Raw genomic sequence first — 14067 nt, 5'->3', positions numbered from 1 at the left:
GGTTGATCTGAAGCAGTTACGAACCCTTCGTATAAGTTCCCGGCATTTTTATATTTAATACAGTTCACTGGTGGCATCCGAGAACTTTTTGAACCTCAATGCAGGTTTCGGAAAGACAACATCATGATCGTTGATCATAAATTTGAGGTCAATAGACTCATTTCTGAAAACAAACGATCATGAAAATATCATTAAATGGTATGCATTACATCAGAAACACGTAGAAAATAGAAAAAAACAAACTAATTGAATGTAAATATGCGGTCCACGGTGTCTAAGCTTTGAGTGTTTTCTCTCCACCGACGAAATGACCACTCGACCTATAATGCACGATATATATAACATATAGTGCCACATGTAATGGTATAGCTCGGCTCGAAATACGAATACCGACTCTCTCTCTCTCTCTCAGCTGCAATTCCATGAGTATATCGAGTATGTGTGTGCGGGTCGCTATTTGAGCTCTGCTTTCTGCTGACCTTGGCCTTGCCCTTCGCGCACATAATGCACGATATATAGAGTACCACTCGTACGCGATCGTGTGCATTATTAAAGGGGGAAACGATCATCGCCGGTCTACGTGTGTGCGGTGCAGTCTCTGAATTATATCGGAGGGCATCGAGGCTTGCGGACGCTTTTCCGCCCACTGTAAACGCTATGCTTAATTTCTGCATGTGAGACGCGCGCTTAACGCACCACGGAACCGAATGATGATTTAATTTCTATATTTTTTTTCTCATACAATTTCTTTGGTTTATCATAAAAGGAGCCGTTGCCGATTCGTTGAAAAGTAGCTTCTTTTAAAGTTTATTATCGTTTAACTTTGATTATTAATCAAATCTCGAGTAAAGAAAATAAATTGTAAATAAAATTACTGTTAATCGACCTTGCCTTCTAGGAGAATGCATCACAGCTGCATTCGCGATCATCGATGTCGTTGCAACAATCATATTTTCTATACCTGTCTCGTCTTTGATCAATCGGTCGAAAATAAAAGTTGCCACAGGGCAAGAACAAATAATAAACCTTTGTTATTTACGTACATTAACAATTTTATGAACCCCCTGTATTTCCGGAATATATGTCGTTAATACGAGATTAGCTGTATCCTGCTTGCTCTGTCTAAAAAAGGTTGGAAAAAAAATTACACAAAAATATATATTAAAAAAAAAATAGCAATGGGAATTGCAACAACAACAACAACAACAACATAAAAGTCAAAAATGTATCGGGGAAGGGTATTTGAGCCGCATTCACTTGTTGTTGCGAATCAACGGCGGCTCCGACGCCTAGCGAGCAATTTTAAGACGCATTATTTTTTAGATCCGTTCCAGTTGCCTTTTTTTTGGATCAATAATAATGCGTGCAGTCTCTCTAAAGGATTCGAACCCACGCCCATCCCGACTGCTGCCGCGGCTGAGGTTGAGGGCTACGCAATCAGCCAACCGGTGCAGCTGATGGGAAGCCTAATTTTCGTCTGTTTGTGCCGTTGCATCGGTGAAAGTCCGTCTCGCCTTTCATGTGTGTCGTGTCATTTTTTCTCCGCTATGATGCATCGCTTCGTTCCGACATGTATTCGGTGGTTTACGAGTCAATGGTAAATGAGATGAAAAAGTGAAATCGAAGCACAAAAAAAGTTATTTATTCAAATAATACGGAAAAATTTCTAATATGTAGTGTAAAGCATTACAGAGCTGGAGCAGCGGAGTTTGGTCCTATTCCTGTAGCCGTTCCTCGACACGAAGGATTCATCGATTATTTTAAAAATTACATTGCGAAGAAAACGAGGTTTTTGTCTTTATTTTTCGGAAAATTTAGTTTCTCTCACGGGGTTGGTTTTTTTATTTATTTATCGATTGTTAAGTTGAGATTTGATTTTAAACGATCAGTATACAAGCTTTAATTCTGGATAGAAACCGTTAGGAAAAATTACATCCTAAAGAAGAAATTTTAGTTTTTTTTTTTCACAGGGTTTAAGTTGAATAAGTGCGTTATTAACATTTATAAATAAAATAGGAACGATCATTTATACATGAGGAAACTGTTTGCAAATAAATTTGCATTAATTTTTTCAGAATTTTTGCGACCATCTACCACTTTGTTTAAGGAGTCCTAAAATCTATTAGAAAAGCGTCAAATTTGGGCCTCTTGAATTAAGTGACAAAAATTCTGAAAAAATTCAAGCAGATTTTTTGAAAAATTTTAAAACTTTTGACCGTTGCATTTTTTCGTTTAAGTACTTCTATATCGATATAGAAAATAAAAAAGAAAAAAAATTTTAAATTGTAACAAATATTTTAGGTATAAACAAATGATTCAGTAACTTAATTGTAAACAATACAATCGTGACCGATTTTGACATCGTTCCTCGCATACATTGATCTCGTTTATAATAAAAACAAATTAGTTTAAATTTTGTCTTTCCCGATGAAACAAGCCATATCACTAAAACTAAATAGAAAGTTCCATCCTTTAATTTAGGCACCAAAATGGATAAAAGTGAGAAGAAGTCGGATGAAGTTGTCTCGAATGATAACTCCAGTGAACGCGACGATGTTGTTTCAAACGACAAAAAAAACATTTGTGATATTAGCCAGGAGGCAGTTACACTAGAATCGAGCCTGATAACACACCAAGACAAACTTCACAATGAGGAGAAAAATTACGCATGCGACAAGTGCGAAAAAAAATTTGAGTTTCGAAGTCATTTCAGTAGACACCAAATATCAGAACACAAAGATTTAGCATGCGAAATGTGTGAGAAAAAATTTGTGAAAAAATCAAGTTTGTTGACGCACCAAAAATTAGTACACAAAAATACCGAAGATTTCACGTGCAATAAATGTGAGAAGAAATTTAAAAATAAATCTACTTTAATCAAGCACAAAAAAATATTCCACGAAGTTTTTAAAGATTACTTATGTGAAAAGTGCGCTATGAGATTCGGAAATAAACATAGTTTGCTCTTACATATAAAAAAAGTCCATGAGCATTGCAAAGATTTTACATATTACAAGAGCGAGAAGACATTCGGTGATCGAGGCACCTCGACCAGACACAAACAAACAGTCCATGAGGGTCTTAAAAATCACGCATGTGATAAATGCGAGAAAAAATTTGGAAAAAAATCGAAGTTGCTCATACACCAGAGGACTGTACACGAAGGTTGCAAAGATTTTGGATGTGACAAGTGCGAAAAGAAATTTGGACTCAAACAGCAATTGCTCAGACACAAAGAAACAGTTCACGAAGGTCGTAAAGACTACGTTTGCAAACAGTGCGAAAAGAAATTTGGGGATCGGTGCAATTTAATCAAACACCAAAAAACAGTTCACGAGGGTCGCAAAGATTTTGGATGCAACCATTGCAACAAGAAATTCGGACATAAACAGCATTTGCTCTTGCACCAAAAGACACAACACGAAGGTCAAAAAGATTATGCATGCGGCAGTTGTGACAGGAAATTTGGACAAAAAGCGAATTTGCTCAGACACCAAAGGACAATACACGAGGGTCGCAAAAATTTTGCATGTGATCAATGCGAGAAAAAATATGGACATAAACACCATTGGCTCATTCACCAAAAAAGACACGAAGGTCAAAAAAATTATGCATGTGACAATTGTGACAAGAATTTTGGACACAAAACGAATTTGCTCAGACACCGAAAAGAAGTACCTGAGGGTCAAAAAGATTTCGCATGAAACGTTTGTGAGCAGAAATGTGGAGAAAAAGCGACAATGATCAGACACAAAAAAACAGTCCATGAAGGTCGCAAGGACTTCGCATGTGCAAGTGCGAGAAAACATCAGCGCTCAAACAAAATTTACTTGTGCACCAAAGAACGGTACACAAAGGTCATAAATATTTTGAATGCGACAACCGCAAGAAAAAATTTGGACTCAAATCAAATTTGGTTATGCGCCAAAGGTCAGTCTGCGAAAGATGCAACGATTTTGATTCTGAAAAGTAAGAAAAGACATTTGTGACTCAAAGCGTTTTGACTAGGTATAAACGGTCCGTGAAAATCGAAAAAATTACTCATGGAACAAATACAAGAAAAAAATTGGACAAAAATCGCATTTGCTCAGCCACCCAAAGACAGTACATGAATGATCGGTCAGATTAAACACGAGAAAAATGCCAGATGGAATAACGATTGACAATTACATGCGAGCAATATGTTGTTTGAAATGTTTTACGAAAAAAATGCCGATTGAAAATTATGTCCATAATAGGAAGATTTAGGATACAGAACGAAGATTTTTTTGGACGAAAAGGAGCGTTTTTGGATTTTCTCCATCGATAAATAGGACATCTCATAATACAATACAAAAACCTGGCCTCAGCACTCTTGATATTGATAATTACACTGATCTTACATTAGACAACATAATGACATGGCGAGGGGACGACAAGTTTAGGAATCAATATTAAAATGTTATGCTTTATTATGCGCGTCCATGTGGATGTATTTTAGGTGAACTCGATGTTGTGTTGCCGGAAGTTTGTTTAGAAGAATTTAGTTTTAAAAAGCCCGAAAATTCGAATGTCGCCTAGTTAAAACTTTAAATTGTGAAGAAGAAATTTGAGTTTTTTTTCACAGGGTTTAAGTTGAATAAGTGCTTTATTAACATTTATAAATAAAATAGGAACGATCATTTATATATTTTTGGGCAACTCTTTGCATTGGCAGAGATTTTTTTATCAACGATCGTTGAAAATACTTTATCATCTTTGTGGGTTATTTTGCTTCAGCCCATATTGTAATTGATCAAAGAATACAATGGACTTTATTTGAATTTTAAAAAATTTTTTTGAATATTTTTAAAATAAATTAATTGCTTCCTTGTCAAGATTACATGTATGATAGTTCAAAGTAAACCTGAAAGTTACAATCTTTCGATTAAAATTCTTTTTTTTTTTACAAAATAATTAAATATTTTCATCATACTTTTTATTTTTTTCACTTCAGTTTTACTATCCATTTTTATTTGCAAAGAAGCAGCTACTCGTGGTTTCCATTGTATCTTTATAAATTCACTCTCACTATAGCATTGACCGCTCACAGTTCATTTGCCTTCACCATGGGCGCCACATGTCACAGACTCGAGGCCAGTAGATCGTAGTGTACTGCACAGTGCACTTCAGTACACGTTAGAACGCCGCGGCGTGCACATCGATTATCGGATTAATCTCATTGAGTGATTTTTTTTGAAGAAAGTGAAAGTTTAGCTTCCTCCATATGTGGAAGTACGAGTCTCGGTAAGTAATACCTTGAACCGACGCGTGCAGTACTGTCTTGGCTTCTTATATTCTAAAAATTTCGATGGGAAATCTTTTTAAAGTGTTCTATGGATACGATGTTAGCTTCCATGAGGCCTGCAGGGATAACCGTATCGATGTTGTCGAGAAATTCCTCGAGCTCGGCCAGGATCCCAATCTCTTCGAGCCGAAAACGGGTGAATCGCCGCTACACGTGGCCGCGAAGCATCAACACGAGAAGGTGATCGAATTGCTGCTGAGAAACGGCGTCAATCCAAATTCAGCTGACAAGATGGGATTGACTCCTCTGCACGTCATGTCCAAATACTACACTGACGTTCGATTGATGGAGTTGTTCTTCGATATCAACGACAAAAAACATCGGTCGGTGCGAGTCGATGTCCGAGACAAGTTGGGTGACACACCGCTGCACACGGCTTTATACGTCGAAAATATTAAGGCGGCCGAATTGTTGCTGAGGAGAGGTGCCGATCCGGACTTGACCGATAAGAAACAATTAACAGCTCTGCAGATTATTTGCGAAAACATTTACTGCAATTATGAATCGTTAAAGACATTCATCGAGACGAGCGACGAACGACATTGGCCGCAACGAATGAATGTCCAGAACAATTTGGGCGATACACTACTGTACACGACTTTGTACTTCGGAAATATAATAAAGGCCGCATTGTTGCGAAGTAGACGTGCCGATCTGTACTTGCCCGATCAGGAACAATTAGCAGCTCAGCAGATTATATGCGAAAATATCTACTGCAATTATGAATCGTTAAAGATGTTAATCGAGACGAGCAACGAACTACATTGGCCGATACGAATGAAAGTCCAGGACAAATTGGGCCATACACTACTGAACACGACTTTGCACTCCGGAAATATAATGACGGCCGTATTGTTGCGGAGTAGACGGGCCGCCGATCTGTACTTGCCCGATAAGGAACAATCAGCAGCTCTGCAGATGATATGCGAAAAAATTTTCTGCTTTTATGGCTTGTTAAAGATGTTGCTTGAGACGAGCGACGAACGACATCGGCTGATTCGAGTGAATATCCGGGACAAGCTGGGTAACACTCCATTACACTGGGCTCTGAAACATCGTAACAAGAAGACAACCGAATTGTTGCTGAGAAACGGTGCCGATCCGAACTCAGCCAACGCAGACGGATCTACAGCTCTGCACATTATCTGCCAGGGATTCAAAGACGACGGCAAAATTGTGAGATTTTTTTTTGAGATGAACGAAAATTTAAATCAAACGGTGCAGGTCGACGCCCTGGATAAGGAGGGTCGGACGCCGCTTCAACTGGCCGTGGCAAATTTCCTGCCGAACATCGTTGATGCACTCGTGGATCATGGCGCCGATCTGTCCAGCTTCGTTTTTCCCACCGCGAGACAATTTTGCAAGAGAATCGATGCGAATAGCGACAGTAATGGGCATTACAAATTATTGGCAGTGTCCGGCTTGCTGCTCACCGTCGACATCTTGGAAAATAGGGGATACGATCTGAACCAAAGCGACGTCTTGAAAATCATATCGCTATTCGTCAGGTACAAAATATTCCATGGGTCGAACGATTTCGTTCAACCCATTCATTACTGTGCTAACAGACACTTCAGATTGAAGTCGAAAAATATAATGATAAAGCCAACCTATTCGCTCCACTACCTTATCCAATTACCAATCAAAGAAGCGGCGAGACTGCTCACGAATCGGGACTACTACGAGCTGGGACGATCGGAAAAATTGCGTACGCTCCCCAGCTGGTCTCAACTAACTTGCGCAAGGTATTTGTGCGAAATGATGTCGAGGCGGTTTTTCCGCACGCTGGGAACTTACATGCAGTTGATACGATATCAGCTTCCAATTGAGAACTGTGATATGATCATCGACGAGGAATTCAAGAACAAGGACTTATACAATATTTACTTGTCAACTTCAATCCAGATCCGGTCATGGCTATCACGTATAAGTGGAATACCTGAAACTTTTAATATTGGAGAAACCGATGTGGATCTTGTATACTAATAATTTAAACAATATCTGTGACTATAATTATAATAGTATAAAGTATATTTATACTCATGTTTATAAACATGAGCTTGAGCCAAATTCCAGTAATTTTTTGTTTGTCGTTAATTTTTGTATATCTTTTTAATAATTGAAGTGAATAAATGTTGAATACCATTAGTAAATCAATTTTCATACGGTTGATTTTTGTTTTATTTATTGTTTTTTAATTTGAGATGTGATTTTGAAAGACTTTACTTGAAATGAATATTCGTTTGTTGATAAAGAAAAGTCTTTAAAATGGCTAGTCAGTAAAATGGGTCGACAACAGATGTTTATGAAACTTTGCAGAAATGTCATTTAAAGTGCCCTTATTATGCTGTAGAAATTTCAGAATGGGTTATTGACCTAATTTTTGAGAACGAAGCCGTTGAAAATAGCAAATTTAATATGGGCTCTTATGGGAGGCCACCATAATTTCATACATTTTACGCCATAAATTTTTTATTAAACAACAGATTTTAACAAAAACGAGTATGTTAAGCTTCAAGTCACTACCTTTCGATTAGTATGTTTAAAATTACCCCTTGTCGAACTAACTAATGAGTGTAAAATGTGCGTAAAATCATTGATTTCGAATAGCTCGAGCAGTTGCCAGCCTAATGCGAGAAAGAGACAGACATACGCCTCGCTGTACTATTGTTATGATTACTGACTAGCCACCTTAAATTGATTAATTTACTATTGCGAAAATGTACAACTAAGCATTGAAAAAATACTTGGCTCGACTAGATGCAAAAAATCACCCTGCTTCATACAGCGAACGCCACGAACGCTTCCGATCGGCGACGGAGATATCTTTGGTACATGTAATCATTCATATAGAGGAACCAGTTGTCGATGGAATCCTGAGGAGATCCTGAGGTCAAGGAGAAGTGCGTCGATCTCTCGGGGCTGGAAGATATCAAGGAGATCGGGAAGTTGGCTCGTCTGTTTGTTGCACGAGTCGTAAAGATGCTCGAGCAGTTTGCGTCGATTGTCCTTGATTTCGAAATTCACATTTTCCCGTAAACTCTTCAATATTTCCAATCTCTTTTGGTAATCGAGAAAATAATATATAACTTTAAAGTAACAGGGGCCGCTCGTGTGTAATAAACCTATGACGTGTAGACTCTGCCCTGACTACTTTGAATTTACGTTTTCTACTCGTAACCGAAAGGAAGCTACGTCGACTGTATAGGTATTTGTCGTTTGGTGACGAGGAAACTGTGTGGGGATACCCGAAAATGTTTGCTCGAAAAGTCGAGAATATCGTCGAGATTATGTCACGAAGAGATTTCAGACAGTGGTGGGTTGGAATAAATATCAGAATATTTTATTATACATTCGTATGCATATGGATGTATTTTAGAGGAATTTAGGATTAGAAGGTACAAAAATTTCTCGAAAGAATAGTAGCCAAGTTAGAATTTTTAATTGTAACAAATATTTTAGGTATAAACAAATGATTCAGTAACTTGATTGTAAACAATACAATCGTGAACGATTTTGACATCGTTCCTCGCATACATTGATCTCGTTTATAATAAAAACAAATTAGTTTAAATTTTGTCTTTCCGGATGAAACAAGCCATATCACTAAAACTAAATAGAAAGTTCCATCCTTTAATTTAGGCACCAAAATGGATAAAAGTGAGAAGAAGTCGGATGAAGTTGTCTCGAACGATAACTCCAGTGAACGCGACGATGTTGTTTCAAACGATAAAAAAAACATTTGTGACATTAGCCAGGAGGCAGTTACACTAGAATCGAGCCTGATAACACACCAAGACAAACTTCACAATGAGGAGAAAAATTACGCATGTGACAAGTGTGACATGAAATTTGAGCTTCGAAGTCATTTCAGTAGACACCAAATATCAGAGCACAAAGATTTTGCATGCAACAGGTGTGAGAAAAAATTTGTGAAAAAATCAAGTTTGTTGACGCACCAAAAATTGGTACACAAAGATCGCGTAAATTTCACGTGCAATAAGTGTGAGAAGAAATTTGAAAATAAATCGTCTTTACTCAAGCACAAAAAAATATTCCACGAGGTTTTTAAAGATTACTTATGTGAAAAGTGCGCTATGAGATTCGGAAATAAAAAGAGTTTGCTCGCTCACATAAAGACAGTACACGACGTTCGGAAAGATTTATCTTTCAAAGTCTTTAATGATTACTCATGTAATAATTGCGAGAAAAAATTTGGGAAAAAATCAAATTTGCTCATGCACCAAAAGACAGTACACGAAGATTACAAAGATTATGCATGTGACAAATGCGAAAAAAAGTTTGGGGTTAGAAGTAATTTAATAAAACACCGAAAGACAGTTCATGAGGGTCGCAAAGATTTTGCATGCAACCATTGCGACAAAAAATTCGGACATAAACAGCATTTGTTCTTGCACCAAAAGACACAACACGAAAAGAAAGATTTCACATGCGACAATTGCGAAAAAAAATTTGGTCTAAAACAGAATTTGCTTGTTCACCAAAAGACAGTACACGAGGGTCGCAGAGACTATGCATGCGACAAATGCGAGACGAAATGCAGGAATAATTCAGAATTATTGAATCACCAAAAGACAGTCCACGAGGGTCGCAGAGACTATGCATGCGATAAATGCGATAAAAAATTCGGACGAAGATCGCATCTGATCAGTCACCAAAAGACAGTACATGAAGGTCGCAAGGACTTCGCATGCCCCAGTTGTGAGAAAAATTTTGGACAAAAACAACATTTGCATGTGCACCAAAAGATAATCCATGAAGGTCGAAAAGATTATGCATGCGGCAGTTGTGACAAGAAATTTGGACAAAAATCAGATTTGTTCAAGCACCAAAATGCAGTCCATGAGGGTCGCAAAAATTTCGCATGCAACATATGTCAGAAAAAATTTGTATCAAAAAGTGTTTTGATCAGTCACCAAAGGATAGTTCATGAAGGTTGCAAAGGTTTCGTATGCGACAAGTGTGAGCAGAAATTTGGAAAAAAATCAGATTTGTTGAGGCACAAAAGGACAGTACACGAGGGTCGTAAAGATTTCGCATGCAACATATGTCAGAAAAAATTTGTATCAAATGGTGTTTTGATCAGCCACCAAAGGATAGTTCATGAAGGTCGCAAAGATTTCGCATGCGACAAATGCGATAAGAAATTTGGGATTCGCAGATCTTTGATCGTACACCAAAACACAGTCCACGAGGGTCGCAAAGATTTCGCATGCGATATTTGCGAGAAAAAATTTGGACACAAATGGATTTTACTTTTACACCACAGAACAGTCCACGAAGGTAGAAAAGATTACGCATGCGACAAGTGTCAGCAGAAATTTGGACATAAATCAAATTTAAATTTACATAAAAAATTAGTTCACGAAAGTCGCAAAGATTTCGCATGCAACGTATGTGAGAAAAAATTTGGAGCGAAAGGGGATTTGATGAGGCACCAAAGGACAGTCCATAAGAGACGCACCGATTTTGAATGTGACAAATCTGAGAAGAGACTTGTGACTCAAAAAGTTTTGACTAGGCACCAATAAACAGTCCATTAAAATCGAAAATATTACTCATGTGACAAATAAAAGAAAAAAATTAGACAAAAGTCGCATTTGCTCAGCCACCCAAAGACAGTACACGAATGATCGGTCAGATTAAGTATGTCGATTGAAAATTATGTCCTTAATAGGATGATTCAGGATTCAGAACGAAGATTAGGATTTCTTTCTTTTTTTTCGTTTGAAAAGTAGGGTATTTGGATTTTATCCGTCGAAAAATAGGACATCTCACAATACAATACAAAAACCTGGCCTCAGCACTCTTGATACTGATATTGATAATTACACTGATACTGCATTTGACAACATCCCGCCATGGCACGGGTGCGAAAAATTTCAGAATAAATATATTAAAATATTTTGTTTTATTATGCGCGTGCATGTGGATCTATTTACAAGATGTTCTTTTTATGTGAACTCGATGTTGTGTTGCCGAAAATTCGAATCGTCGCCTAGTTAAAATTTTAAATTGTTTCAAATATTTCAAGTATAAACAGATAATTCGGTAAATTAATTGTAAACAACATGATCATAAACGATTTGGACACATTTCCTCGACACATTAATCACGTTTATAATAAAAACAAATTAGTTTTAATTTTGTCTTTCCCAATGAAACACATCACTAAAACTAAATAAAAAGTTCCATCGTTTAATTTGAGCGCCAAAATGGATAGAAGTGAGCAGAAATCTGAAAAAGTTAACTCGGTAAATAATTCAAGTAAACGTGACATAATTGATTTAAACGACAAAAAATACGTCAGTGATATTTGCCAGGAGGCATTTACACTGGAATCAAGTATGATAACACACCGAGACACAATTCACAATGAAAAAAAAGATTACGCATGCGAAAAATGCGAGCAGAAATTTGTGAAAAAATCGAGTTTGTTCGCGCACCAGAAGTCCGTACACAAAGATCGCGCAAATTTCACGTGCAATAAGTGTGAGAAGAAATTTGAAAATAAATCGTCTTTACTCAAGCACAAAAAAATATTCCACGAGGTTTTTAAAGATTACTTATGTGAAAAGTGCGCTATGAGATTCGGAAATAAAAAGAGTTTGCTCGCTCACATAAAGACAGTACACGATGGTCGGAAAGATTTAGCCATCAAAGTCTTTAATGATTATTTATGTAATAATTGCGAGAAAAAATTTGGGAGTAAATCGGATTTGTTGAGGCATCAAAGAACAGTACACGAAGGTTGCAAAGATTGCGCATACGACAAGTATGAGAAGAAATTTGGGGAACGAGGTACTTTGATCAGGCACCAAAATACAATACATCAAGTTCGCAAAGATTACGCATGTGACAAGTGCGAAAGAAAATTTACTAATAAATGTAATTTACTCTATCACCAAAGATCAGTCCATGAGGGTCGCCAAAATTTCGGATGTGATCAATGTGAGAAATTTGTGAAAAAATCGAGTTTGCTCGCGCACCAGAAGTCAGTACACAAAAGTCGCAAAAATTTTACGTGCAACAAGTGTAAAAAGAAATTTGAAAATAAATCAACTTTACTTAAACACAACCAAATATTCCACGAAGTTTTGAAAGATTACTTATGTGAAAAGTGCGCAAAAAGATTCGGAAGTAAACAGATTTTTCTCGCGCACATAAAGATAGTGCACGACGGTGGCAAAGATTACTTATGCGACAAGTGTGGAGAGAAATTTGGAAGAAAATGGATTTTGGTTCGGCATCAAGAGACAGTCCATGAGGGTCGCAAAGATCATGCATGCGACAGGTGCGATAAGAAATTTGGGATTCGCAAAACTTTGATCGTACATCAAAAAACAGTCCATGAGGGTCGCAAAAATCATGCATGCGACAGGTGCGATAAGAAATTTGGAATTCGCAGATCTTTGATCGTACATCAAAAAACAGTCCATGAGTTTGCATGTAAAAAGTGCGATAAAAAATTTGCCCAAAAACCGAATTTGCTCTCCCACCAAAAGACAGTCCACGAAGGTGGCAAAGATCATGCATGTGACAGGTGCGAGAAAAAATTCGGATTAAAGACAAATTTGGTTATACATCAAAAGACAGTCCATGAAGGTCGCAAAGATTTTGTATGTGATAAGTGCGAGAAAAAATTCGGACACAAATCGGGCTTGCTTTACCACCAAAAGACAGTCCACGAAAATCGCAAAGATCATGCATGTGACAGGTGCGAGAAGAAATTTGGATTAAAGACACATTTGGTTATACATCAAAGAACAGTGCACGTAGGTCGCAAAGATTTTGTATGTGATAAGTGCGAGAAAAAATTCGGACACAAATCGGTTTTGCTTTACCACCAAATGTCAAAACACGAAAATCGCAAAGATCATGCATGTGACAGGTGCGAGAAAAAATTTGTAAATAAATCGACTTTACTTTTGCACCAAAAGTCGATACACGAAGGTCGCAACGATTACGCACGCGAAGATAGCGAGAACAAATAATAATTGAAAATCATAAATATGTGTAGATATTAGTACATATGTTTTTATAAAATTTCAATAAAAATCGTGCACATTTACGATTGTGTAAACTTTTTGTGAACCTCGAGCGTCCAACTGTCATTAAACCTTAGCACACTGACGTTGTAAATTATTACTACTCATTTTTTGTCGACTTAGTTCATGTAGCTCTTCATTCAACAATCAGCTAAAAGTTTTTTTACACGTCTTTTTTAGAACTGAGTGAATTGGGGTGGGCATTAAGTTGGCAACTGCATTTTTAATAAACCTCGCGTAATAAAGTCAAAATGAAAGATTTCGATAGCTTTGCTGACAGACGAATTGTATCTGCTAAAAGAGCCGCGATCGGTAACAACAATATTTTCTACGTGAACTAACTAACGTGGAAACCATTTAATAATCTATGAAAATTTTTGAAGAGAGTACCTCTTCTTCTTGGCTAATTTTTGCCGCCGGATCGATTTTTAAGCAAGGTATAATAAAATTTGAGTACGAAGTTTTTCGCCTGGTTTTCTACTTTATTTTCTTAATATCCACAAAAGTTCCGACGTCGAAGTGAGTCGTGTAACATAGTCGACGCTAGCGATCTGATCGACAACTGAACAACAAAACCACAATTGACGAAAGCCAACGTGATCAGTCGCACGTAAGAGCCGATGTTGGCGCTCTAAACAATATAACGAACATACCGCCCACCTTGCTTAATAC

This window comes from Trichogramma pretiosum, unplaced genomic scaffold (assembly GCF_000599845.2).
Source record: "Trichogramma pretiosum strain Unisexual culture from Peru unplaced genomic scaffold, Tpre_2.0 scaffold9, whole genome shotgun sequence".
NCBI lineage: Eukaryota > Metazoa > Arthropoda > Insecta > Hymenoptera > Trichogrammatidae > Trichogramma > Trichogramma pretiosum.
Note: the sequence above shows the minus strand (reverse complement) of the source record.